Below are 12,266 nucleotides of genomic sequence, written 5' to 3' on the forward strand. Positions count from 1 at the left end.
GTTTCAGAAACTTTAATACGCCGTATTGAGTTCACTGCGGCCGTGTTGAAGCTTCAATACGGCCGTATTAAGTTTAGTACGGCCGTATTGGGCTTCATTCCCTCCACTTCCTTATTTTAAGCTACTCTAAGACCTCTAAACCTACAGATAGCCATCCTATGGTCTTCTAGGAGTCCTTCTGGCTGACTTTCCTTCGATCTTTGAGAGTCTTCGAGTCTTATTTCCGACCCGGACAATTTTAGGGGTCTACAACTGCCCCCCCTTTACTTAGTCAAACGGTCTTTTGGTGTACCGGCTGACAAGTAAAGGAGTTGACCCAATTGTCCGGGTGATGTGCCAACCTTCTGACTTGTAGCGTCTTCCGGTGGAAAATTGTCGAGTAGCCTCTCCAGGTTTTGCTTTGCTTGCTGCCCAAGCTGGAAGCTGTGAGTACCGCCTCTCCAGGCTTAGCTTCACTCTTTGTTCTAGCCGGAAGCTAAGTACCCTTGTGACAACGGTAGCAGTGTGAGTTTCGCCTCTCCAGGCTTAGTCTCGCTCTTTGTTCGAGCCGGAAACTAAGCACCTTTGTGACGACGGTGAGCAGTGTGAGTTTCGCCTCTCCAGGCTTTGCTTTGCTTGCTGCCCAAGCTGGAAGCTGTGAATACCGCCTCTCCAGGCTTAGCTTCGCTCTTTGCTCGAGCCGGAAGCTAAGTACCTTTGTGACGACGGTGAGCAGTGAGTACCTCCTTTCCAGAGATAGCTTCGCTCATTGCTCGAGCCGGAAGCTGCATACCTCTGTGTTTGTGACGACGGGGTAGCGTGAATATCTCCTTTCCAGGGATTTGTGATGATTTTGTCTCCACAGTCCATGATGCTGCTTCGACGGTTGTTTTTTGATTTTTGTGCCACTGAGGGCTGGATAACGCAGGGATCTGTCTAGGGGATGTGCAGTTACTCATAGGTTCTTGTGTCCCAACTTTCCATTGCGTAGTTGGTGCCCACTGGGGAATTTCTGATTCCTTAGGGGTGCAGACACAAAGATGCTCTTTCTGATGTGAGCGGTGCCTTATGATTGGCTGATGTCCTTTCGACGTTGGTGGAGTATCCCGGTTATCCTTGTTCGGGTGTCTCTTTTGGTTTTCTGATTTTGCTGCCTCTGTGTAGGCTGTTATCCACTAGGGGATTTTGTCGTTGATTTTGATTAGCCTCTTCTGTTAGGCATATCACCTTGATGTTCAATGATTGGCTAAAAAGCCAAATTTCGCTTGGGGAATTGTTATTGATTTTTTCTTTTTTTTTTGGGTTTTCCTTTTTGAAGGAGTGCCTCTTGTGTAGGCGACTGGGGATTTGAAGTTCAGTGTTCGGCTGAGTGCTAGATTCCGCTTGGGGAATACTTATTGATATTTTTGATTTTTCTCTTTTTGCAGGGATGCCTCTGAGTAGGCGATTGGGGAATGAGGGATCTTATGTATCCCAGAGTATTATTTAGGAAGCCTCTACAGGCTTAGCCTCACTCAACACTTGAGTTGGAGAGCTATCTTCACTGAGGAAGTTTAAGTCCTTTGACTTGGATATTCTACTTGGGAGATCGTACTTCCATTGGGGATTTTGACGATTTTGCTTTGATAGCTCTTGCTGGGGATTTTGAGTCCAAGAGCGTGAGTTGAGGTTTCTCTGGGGAGTATTATTTCTGCGAGCCTCTCCAGGCTCAATTATTCTTTGATGTGGAGTATTATTTTGGCGAGCCTCTCCAGGCTCAGTTATTCTGAATGAGTATTGTTTCGGCAAGCCTCTCCAGGCTCAGTTATTTCTGAGAGTATTCTTTCGGCAAGCCTCTCCAGGCTCAGTTATTCTGAGAGTATTCTTTCGGCAAGCCTCTCCAGGCTCAGTTATTCTGTATGACGCTGTTGATTTTCTGAATCTTTGCATTTTGTTTGCTGCTGTCATACACAAGCAATTTTTTCTATTTTTTCTATTTTATGCAATTGCCTCATGACGAGGTCTTTGAAAATTTCTTTATGGCCAATACGGCCGCATCCATTTCAGTACGCCCATGTTTGAGTTAAAAATTTGTTCATAACCCCAATTTTAGTACGGGTGTACTGAACATGGTACGGGCGCATTGTTTTTTCTGAAGTTTATATATATATATATATATATATATATATATTTTTTTTTTTTTGTTTGTTTTTTCAATAAACAGAGAATAAGTGATCTTCCAGTACACCTATCATCTGTATGCATGTATGCGGTATGATGCACCTAATTCTATTTGACTCTTTTTTCAAAAGAATTAACCGATGCGTTTTTGGATTTTGCCATTCCTCTTAGACGGGCTGTGCGCTGCCGACTTCTGTAACCGAGGAATGATGCGTATTATATTTGAGATTTGGTGTCATCAACCAAATGATCCTTCCCTTTCTTTAGAAGATGTGTCAACCCTCCTATTGACCACTATATCTCCATGTTTCCACTAGATTATTCAAAAATCGTTGGGACAAGAGAGAAAAGAAGGAAAGGGTATATTTTTCAAAAGTTTGTGTTTTAGAGGGGATTATTTTATTTTTTGAAAAATGGATTTTGTAAGAATGGCTGGCCAATGGTAGGCTTAAATGTTTAGGTTTGTTCGATTAAACACTTATGAGGTTAAGCACATCTTTGTTATTAATGATTGTGCTTTGACAACTTGGATAGCTTTTCTTGAGCCCCTTGTTGAATTCAATTGATGGTACCATCATGGATTTATTTTGTTTTTTTCTTTTTTTGACGGCCCTAACTTTTGCCTAAAACACCCTTTTGTGATGTCTTAGCGGGCTTTTGTATTCATTTTGTAACCCTAACTTTTGCCTAGGTCACCCTTTTTGTGGGATTCCTAGCGGGTTTTTGTCTTCATTTTGTAACCCTAACTTTTGCCTAGGTCACCCTTTTGTGGGATTCCTAGCGGGTCTTTTGCTCTTATTTTTGCGCAGTCCCCTTTTTGGGTTTCCTGTCGAGCTTATTATCTTTAGGATTTCTTTTATCCATGATGGCACTTATTGATGCCAAGAAAAGGTGCTCCAAGCTGTCATGCACATTTCCACATAAAAATGATGCAGGTTTATTGTTATCAAGATGATTTTAACCTCATTTATGCTTATTCAAACAGGGTTAAAATAATGTGGTCTAGAATTTTATTGCAAGCAAGAAAAGAAGAAATAAAGAATTAATGAAGAATGATTTTATTATAATCGCAGCGGAAACATGTGCCCTATCGAGGCTCGGGGGTCGGGCTGTCCCCGAGGAGTGATCTCTAATAGTCACTGAGTCTATACATCCCTATCGGAAGGAGAAAAACACTTGATGACGACAGCCGGCCTTGATATTTGTGAACCGGCCTTCCTAAAGATCTGGCTTAAAGAACGTCGAGAAGGATCTTGATTCCTCTTCGTTCTTTGATCTTTAACGGGGTTGTATCCTAACCCTTGTTTCCCCGGATTATCCTTGATAATGGGTAGCTCCGGGATTCCTTGGGAGTCCTTGCCTAATCCTTGTCCTGGCAAGTATCCGTTCTTAGTGAGCATATGAGCTACCTTCTTCATTTCTCGGGGAAACGTTTCAACATTGGCAATTTCCAATGCTTGGAAGGCGGTTTCCAAAGCTTCCTCTGCTGCATCCACATAAGGTATGGTGGATGGCTTGCTGATGAGTATGTCATCTTCAGCTTGCATGGTCACCAGCTTGTCACCCATTATGAACTTGACTTTCTGGTGGAGCGTAGAAGGAACAGCTTTCGCATCATGAATCCAAGGTCGGCCGAGGAGACAGCTGTATGCGGGAGTGATGTCCATCACTTGAAATTCGACGTTGAAGATAGTGGGTCCAATTTGGATTGGAAGATTGATCTCTCCCACCACTTCTCTTTTAGATCCATCGAAGGCTCGAACGATCATGTTGCTCGGGCGCATTTGGATTCCCTTGATTGCCACTTGCTCGAGCGCTCTTTTTGGCATTACGTTCAAGGAAGATCCATTATCTACCAAGACTTTAGCGATGTGATACTCCTTGCACTTTATAGAGATGTGCAAGGGCTTGTTGTGGTTTGATCCCTCGGCGGGGATTTCTTCATCGATGAAGGTGAGGTGATCATTAGCCTTGATGTGACTAACAATCCCCTCAAACTCGTCTTGGGAGATAGTGTGCGACACGTATGCCTCGTTCAAGACTTTCAACAGAGCTTGCCGATGCGGTTCGGAGCATAGGATCAACGACAACAGCGTAATCTTTGCTGGCGTCCTATGAAGTTGATCCACGATGGAGTACTCGCTCTGTCGGATAAATTTTAACAGCTTGTCAGTCTCCTCCTCGGATTCTTTTTCCTCGGTTTTCTTTTCTTCTTTTTCTTTATTCTTGGGGGCTTTGTTATGAAGATCATCGGGAGTGTAGATCCTACCACTCCTAGTCATGCCCCCAAATCCAGCGATGTTGGAGATATCGCTGTCGGCAGAAGAGTGGATGTCGTATATCCACGGCACAACCTTATTTGATTTGTAAGGGAAAGGCCTTGGAACTGTGATCCTTAATGGTGTTGGACCTTCCCCTTTGTTTGTCTTGATTACCAACAACGGAGTTGACGTGTGCTCGCTTGGCGCGGTTGTTGGCTTACACTTGATAACGAACGGCGTGTGATCCATTCTTTGAATATACGCATCAATTAAATGTTTATTAATGGATTACTAGGAGAGATGTATGAATGACTCCTAGATCTCTCCATGATCTATATGCATGATATGAGATGATGAGGTTGAATATGCATGCATAGTGTTTATTCAACTAAGCATTATCATGTTTTTAGGATGTTCCTAAGATGATGCATGATATTGCTTGGTTTGGATAAATAACCCTTTTTTCTTTTTTTTCTTTGGGTATTTTGTATCTTTTTTGTATTTATTTTTTGGGTGAAAAGGGAAACTACCTATATGAATGTGATGAAGGTAGATGTTAACACCATGTAATGAAAGATTCTTATTCCCATTTATTCTTATTTTAAAAAAGGGAATGTTGTATGTTTAAATAATGCAATGTATGCTCATACAATGTCACATAATCAATGCACAAACAATTCACTCATCCACGAACAGTCACGAGCGAATCACGAGGTAGGGGTCTCCTGCAGAAAAGTGCATATTCAAGGTGGTTCTAACTGTTCTCACCGGTCTGAGGCCCCCAAGGTGCCCCCATTATAGGGACCCAATTCCTCTCATCGTAGGTCGATGGAAAGCTCCAACGCACCGTCGGACTCAAGTTCATGGTTATCACCTTGAGTGATGTTTTCCGACAACGGTCTACGGGCACCTATAGACCCATTCGACAACCGGCCGTACTAACATCCACTCCCTATGGTTAATCACTCATGCCCCCGGGTATAGAGGGAACGGTTGTGTGCAAAGGTTTGTGTACAGTTTGTATTTCAAACAATTGCGGAATTTAAACATACAACAGTTATTTAAAGCCAAATAGATAAAACATGTTATCATACAAGTAAGGGGTAATAAAGTAATTTTAACTATTATTTGTTAAAATAATCTGTCACTAAATGGGATTGACTCTCGAAGCTTCCCCAGTGGAGTCGCCATCTGTCGCCACCGGCCCGAAATGGGCTTTCGGCATTCGCGAAGGATGGTTGGACTCGTTTATTTGTTTAAAAATGTGGATTGCTAGAATGACTTATTCTCAAACTGAGACCTCGTCAAACGAGCAATTTTATTAAAAGGCTCACCAATCCATGTTAATCCCAAGCGGGACCCTCCATGGATTAGTGGTTTTCGTAAAAGGAGGGTTCGTGGAGTCGCCACCAATGTTTTACTCAAAACATTGGAAAAAGGGATAAGGCAATCGATTCAAAAATCGACTTCGGCCATTATAACCAGAGTCGGGTAAGGGAGTCGGTTACGCGTGAGGAAGGTGTTAGCACCCCACAGCGCCCCTTTCGGGTTCCCTATGACAGATTATTTCTAAAATAACAATATAAAATTACTAAATTACCCCTATTTATTATAAGCGATTATACTTTAGATATCTACATGATGACAATTTTTAATATGCACACAGAAAGCAGTAAAAGGAAGGATTTAAGAAGAAACCTTTGAAGCGTGCTTTTATATATTTCGAGTAAAACTGGGAAGCTTTTTGGCTTTCCCTCGCTCTACAAGCCCGCTCGCTCCCTCCTATAAAATTTTAACTATGGAAATCCGGAGGATTTCCCTTCGACTAGGTTCGATCCTCAAGCAAAATGGCTCGGGGCTCAAGAACTTCGTCGGATCAACTCTCCGAGTGATTTCTAGGGCAGAACACTGCTCAAAAACCCCAGAATACTCAAGGAGAGGGTTAAAACTATGTTCAAAAAGTGTGGAATGACGTCAAAATGACGCCATATTTATAGGGAATAGGCGCAATACGGGCTATGGAATCAATACGGCCGTATTGAAATTTTTGAACTTCAATACGGCCGTATTGAATTCAATACGGCCGTATTGAAATTCAGAAATTTCAATGCGCCCGTATTGAGTTCACTGCGGCTGTATTGAAGCTTCAATACGGCCGTATTGATTTCAGTACGGCCGTATTGAAGTTTCAGAAACTTTAATACGCCGTATTGAGTTCACTGCGGCCGTGTTGAAGCTTCAATACGGCCGTATTAAGTTTAGTACGGCCGTATTGGGCTTCATTCCCTCCACTTCCTTATTTTAAGCTACTCTAAGACCTCTAAACCTACAGATAGCCATCCTATGGTCTTCTAGGAGTCCTTCTGGCTGACTTTCCTTCGATCTTTGAGAGTCTTCGAGTCTTATTTCCGACCCGGACAATTTTAGGGGTCTACAGTGCTACTAGATGCTAGTCATATTTTACTTGGGAAGCCTTGGCAATTTAACAAGAAAACCATTCATGATGGCCTCATTAATAAAATAAGTTTTAATCATTTGGGCAAGAAAATTGTTTTGTATCCTCTATCACCTTCACATGTGAGTGAGGACCAAATCAAAATGAAAACCAAGAGAAGAAAAAAAGAAGAGAGAAAAAGAAAACAAAAAAAAACTTCCCTTAAAGAATAAAGAAAGGGAGGAGAAGGTATCAAGCTTAGAGGCAAGTGTATCCTCTAAGGAAGTTGTTCTCAAAAGTCATTTGTCACTAAAAAATTATATTAAGAAAACCCTTTTGTGTGAACAACCTTTGTACCTTCTCTACTTCAAAGAGACACTAGCTGCCACTAGTCATGAACTTGAGTTTCTACCTCATGAGGTTCAAAAACTTTTAAAAGAATTTGATGATCTATTCCCTTAAGAGGTCCCAAGTGGAATTCCACCATTAAGAGGGATAGAACATCAAATAGACCTCATACCGGGTGCTAGTCTTCCAAATAGGCCCGTCTATAGGACTAACCCTCAAGAGACCAAAGAGATAGAATCTCAAGTTGATGACTTGTTGAAGAAGGGTTGGGTTCAAAAGAGCCTTAGCCCTTGTGTTGTCCCAGTTCTTTTGGTGCCAAAGAAAGATGGCAAGTGAAGGATGTGCACCGGTTGTAGAGCCATCAATAACATTATAATAGAGTATAGGCACCTAATGCCTAGGCTAGATGATATGTTAGACGAATTGCATGAAGCCATCATATTTTCCGAGATTGACCTTAAAAGTGGTTATCACCAAATTCGAATCAAAAAAGGTGATGAGTGGAAAACTACTTTTAAGACCAAATTTGGTTTATATGAATGATTAGTATTGCCATTTGGCCTCACCAATGCCCCTAGCACCTTCATGCGTCTAATAAATCATATACTTAAGGATTGCATAGGAAAGTTTGTAGTTGTCTACTTTGATGACATTCTTGTGTATAGCAAAACCTTAGATGAACATCTTCGACATTTAAGGCAAGTTCTAATAATTCTTAGGGCCAACCACCTCTATGCCAACCTTGAAAAAGGCACTTTTTTTCAAGAACAAGTAAACTTTTTGGGCTTCATAGTTTGCAAAGAAGGAGTGCATGTTGACCCCGAGAAAATAAAGGCCATCCAAGATTGGCCCACCCCAAAAAGTGTTGGAGAAGTAAAAAGCTTTCATGGTTTAGCAAGCTTCTATAAAAGATTTGTGAAAGACTTCTCCACACTTGCATCCCCTCTTAATGAGCTTGTTAAGGAATTGTATGAACTTGACTTAGATTTTCAAGCCACTTATTCCAAATGCCTCTAACAGCCTTTTGATGGATTCTACCTTCTTGAAGGGTATCTCTTTAGAATGGGCAAAGTTTGCATACCCCAAGGATTCATTAGAAAACTTTTGGTAAAGGAAAGTCATGAAGGGGGTCTCATGGGCCATTTTGGGGTTGATAAAACCTAAGTTTCTTAAAAGCTAAATTTTATTGGTCACATATGAGAAAATATGTCCAAAGGCATTGCTCAAAATGCATCACTTGTCTTAAAGCAAAGTCAAGAGTAATGCCTCATGGACTTTATACACCCCTCCCTATAGCTAGTTTCCCTTGGGTTGATATTAGTATGGATTTTGTGCTTGGTCTCCCAAGGACTCAAAGGGGATTTGACTCTATCTTTGTGGTAGCAGACCGTGTTAATAAAATGGCTCATTTTACACCATGCTACAAAGTAGATGATGCTAGCTATATAGCTAAAATTTTCTTTAGGGAAGTGGTCTGATTGCATGGTCTACCCAAAACAATTGTGCCCGATAGGGATGCTAAGTTCCTTAGTCACTTTTGAAAGGTATTATGGGAAAAACTAGGAACAAAGCTAGTCTATTCTACTACTTGTCATCCCCAAACCGATGGCCAAACCGAAGTAGTAAATAGGTCCCTATCCACATTGTTAAGGGTACTCCTAAAAGGGAATAAGAAAACTCGGGATGATTGTCTCCCCCACCTAGGATTTTCATACAATAGAGTAGTTCATAAGACTACTAATCTTTCACCCTTTGAGGTTTTATATGGCTTTAACCCAATAACTACTGATGATTTACTCCCACTCCCAAATACCTCTTCCTTGTTTCACAAAGAAGGAGTATCTAGGGCAGATTTTATTAAGAAATATCATGAGAAAATCAAGAGTCAAATTGAAAAAAAACACAAAAATATGCCAAATACAACAACAAAGGAAGAAATAAAATCACTTTTGAGGTTGGGGATTGGGTATGGCTTCATTTGAGAAAGGATAGATTCCTCACTCAAAGGATGTCAAAATTAAGCCCTAGGGGAGATGGATCATTCCAAGTCCTTCACAAAATAAATGACAATGCATATAAATTAGACCTTCCTTCTAAGTGTGGCACTAGCTCATCTTTTAATGTTTGTGATCTCACACCATTTTTAGGAGCTGAGAATATGGATGAAGATATCAATCTGAGGACAGATGCTTCTCAAAAAGGAGGGGATGATGGAGGATCATCCTCGAAGACACATGTGGAGCCCATCACTAGGTCCATGGCTAAGAGGATAGAAGAGGAAGAGGAGCTCACACACCAATAGAAACTCTTCTCATGATCATAGAGTATTAAATACTCTCCTAAGCCTCATTAGTATAAGACTTATTTTATTCCTATTTTTCCCTTGTTTTTTATTTTCTTAATTTTACCCTTGTATTTTGGGGTACTTTGGAACCTAGGATTTATTCTTGTATTTCTTTTGTCCTTGTATTATGGGATGCTTAGTGTTTAGGCCGTGGGCTACTAAGGGAAACTATAAGTGATGTGGTGCATAAAGGGATCTTTTGGGCTAAGTGAGGCATTGGCCCAAGTAGGAAGGCCTCTAGGTTGCATGTCTTTACCATGCACCTAGTTGTAGCTAAGCTTGACCCAAAAAGATGCTCCTTTTGGCCGAACCATGTGCGACACATGTGGCTCTTATTAGGGTTTCATTTCGTTCACATTTTTGAATGGAGATGATTGCCCAAATGATGACCTAGCCGTCATCACTCCCTAGGGTTACATCATCCATCACTTATAAATACCTTAGGTCTCACTACTTGTAGATACTTTGGAAATTGAATATAGAGAGAGCCTTGTGCCTTTTTATTTTTTCTTAGTCTCCCTTGGCTAATTTCGGCCAAACCCTACCTATCTCCACCTTGAGAGAAAAACCCTAAAAGTAGCCTTCATCATCCATGGAGTGAGCCAAACCTTAGAGTCCCTCTCAAACCTTTCATCAAACACCTTCACCCCATTTTCCACCTTCGGTCATCCAAGCAAGAACACGCCTAGTCCCTTGAAGAGCTTTGATCCAAGGAGTCAAGGATTCCTACTCATTGATACAACATTCTTCCATCAATGCTAGCAAGGAGTCCATCAAAAAGAGTTCATGGACCAGAGTTCTTCTCTCTAGAATTTCTCTCTCTATAAAGTTTAGGGTAAGAGTTTATGAGGTTCTACTCAAAACAGAAACCTTATATATTCTTTCCTCCAGGGTCAAATTGAGTGTTTTCCTAGAGGACCCCTTCTCAATACCACTAAAACTTTAAAGGAATCTTCAGACCCTCGAGTTTCTCAATACAGACATTTCAACTTGACAACATAAACAACTATAAGTAATAAAACACTATTAGAACTTATAATGTTACACAATCAATCCTTAAATTCCCATCTTAATCAAATCAATCACATTTTAATAAGTGAAACAAACCCTTCTTATGAATTATGAAATTAGTCATGTTTCTAATCAATTTCGTAAGGATTTTTAAAATAGTTTCCAAGGAAACTGATTTTAAAAGTAAATCAGTTCTGTAAAAAAAAAAAAAAAAATCACTACATATATGTTAGAATCGATATTTCATGTGTTTTTTGTGTTCCTGTTTTTTTTTCTTTTTTTTTTTTTCAACTTTTGTTTGTTGTTAAATTGTAATGGTATAATTACAAAACTGTCATATTGGGGGTGTGTCGTAGATGGTGCACGCAAAGAGATACATACAGTGGGATAACTTTATTTGGATTGGTGGAGGTAGTTTTTGATGTAAAGAGCGAGCATGATTGTTTTGCTTATTTTATTTTATTTTATGATGTATTTTTCATGTTGAGGTATTTGTTGTGCGTCTATTCATAACAATAAAATTTCTCATATTTTTTCTTAAAAGGTGCGATTAGCTTGTAATTTTTATGTTTTAAATAAAAATTAGCTCTAATATATTAGCACTATTTGTAAATAGATTTATGGTATTGTACCTCTTTAATATTATGTTTATTTTTTTCCAAAAAAATAAAGATTGGGATGTAGTGAAAAGGAAAGTTCCAAAATTCTTTTTGTATTATTATTTTTTTTTGGGTTCATCCCAAAATTCTTTTTGTATGCAACTGCATGTGGGTCACGAAAGCGAAAAAGATATACAATAAATATTGCCTGGTTCATTCAGAATTTCAGAGAAACAAGTTAGGAACTGCGTTGGTTGTAACTTGAGGGAATGGAATTAGTATAAGAAAAAGATGAAGTTACTCCCACTTTTTGGAGTCTACTGTCAGAAAGAACAGATAAATTGAGAGAAAAGAACATAAAATAAGAGTTTTTTTTTTTTTTTTTTTTTTTTTTTTTTTTTTTTTATAAATATAGTAGATAAGTGATGAGAAATGAAGAGGGAAATTGAAAAAAAAAATAAAAATGAGATAAGAGTGGGTTGCTAGGCTAAGGAAGTGTATGATAATTATAAATTATAATGACTCATTTGTATATATCAGTAACACCTCGTTTTATGATAATAATAATAATAATAATAATATCTATCCAAATATAAGTGGTTGTGGATCATGGCATTGACATGCCCACAAGTATACGCCATTCTAATTTTTTTGTAGGCCACTCTCAAATATTTAGAGGCCATAGAAATAAAAATCTAGAGCTTCGTTGTTTTCTTCTTTGGCGATTTTTTTATAAAGGTTTTATAGTTAACTTTATTCTGGCAGATTAATTACTTACAGGTAAGCACTAACCTTTAGTAAAAAAAAATAAAGAAAAGAAAAAGAAAACCTTTAGTATAAAACTGAGAAAGCTATCAAATAATTACAACTATTTAAATATTTAATTATTTTTTTATAAAAATACTAAAAGTAATATTCATATTAAAACTATCCTTTAAAAAGTTTGATGATATATTGAAGCTATTATGCTCGAGATTTGTAATTTCAAAGAAGAAAAAAGAATATTGAAGCTTACTGTATTACACATGTTGAAATACAAGTTTTACATGATTGTATTTGGATATAACCTTATACAATAGTTATCATAAGCGATGCATACCAAACCAAATATTTTGTTGTCATATAGGCAT

Source organism: Cajanus cajan, chromosome 4 (assembly GCF_000230855.2).
Source record: "Cajanus cajan strain Asha chromosome 4, NIPB_CcT2T_4, whole genome shotgun sequence".
NCBI classification, from domain to species: Eukaryota; Viridiplantae; Streptophyta; class Magnoliopsida; order Fabales; family Fabaceae; genus Cajanus; species Cajanus cajan.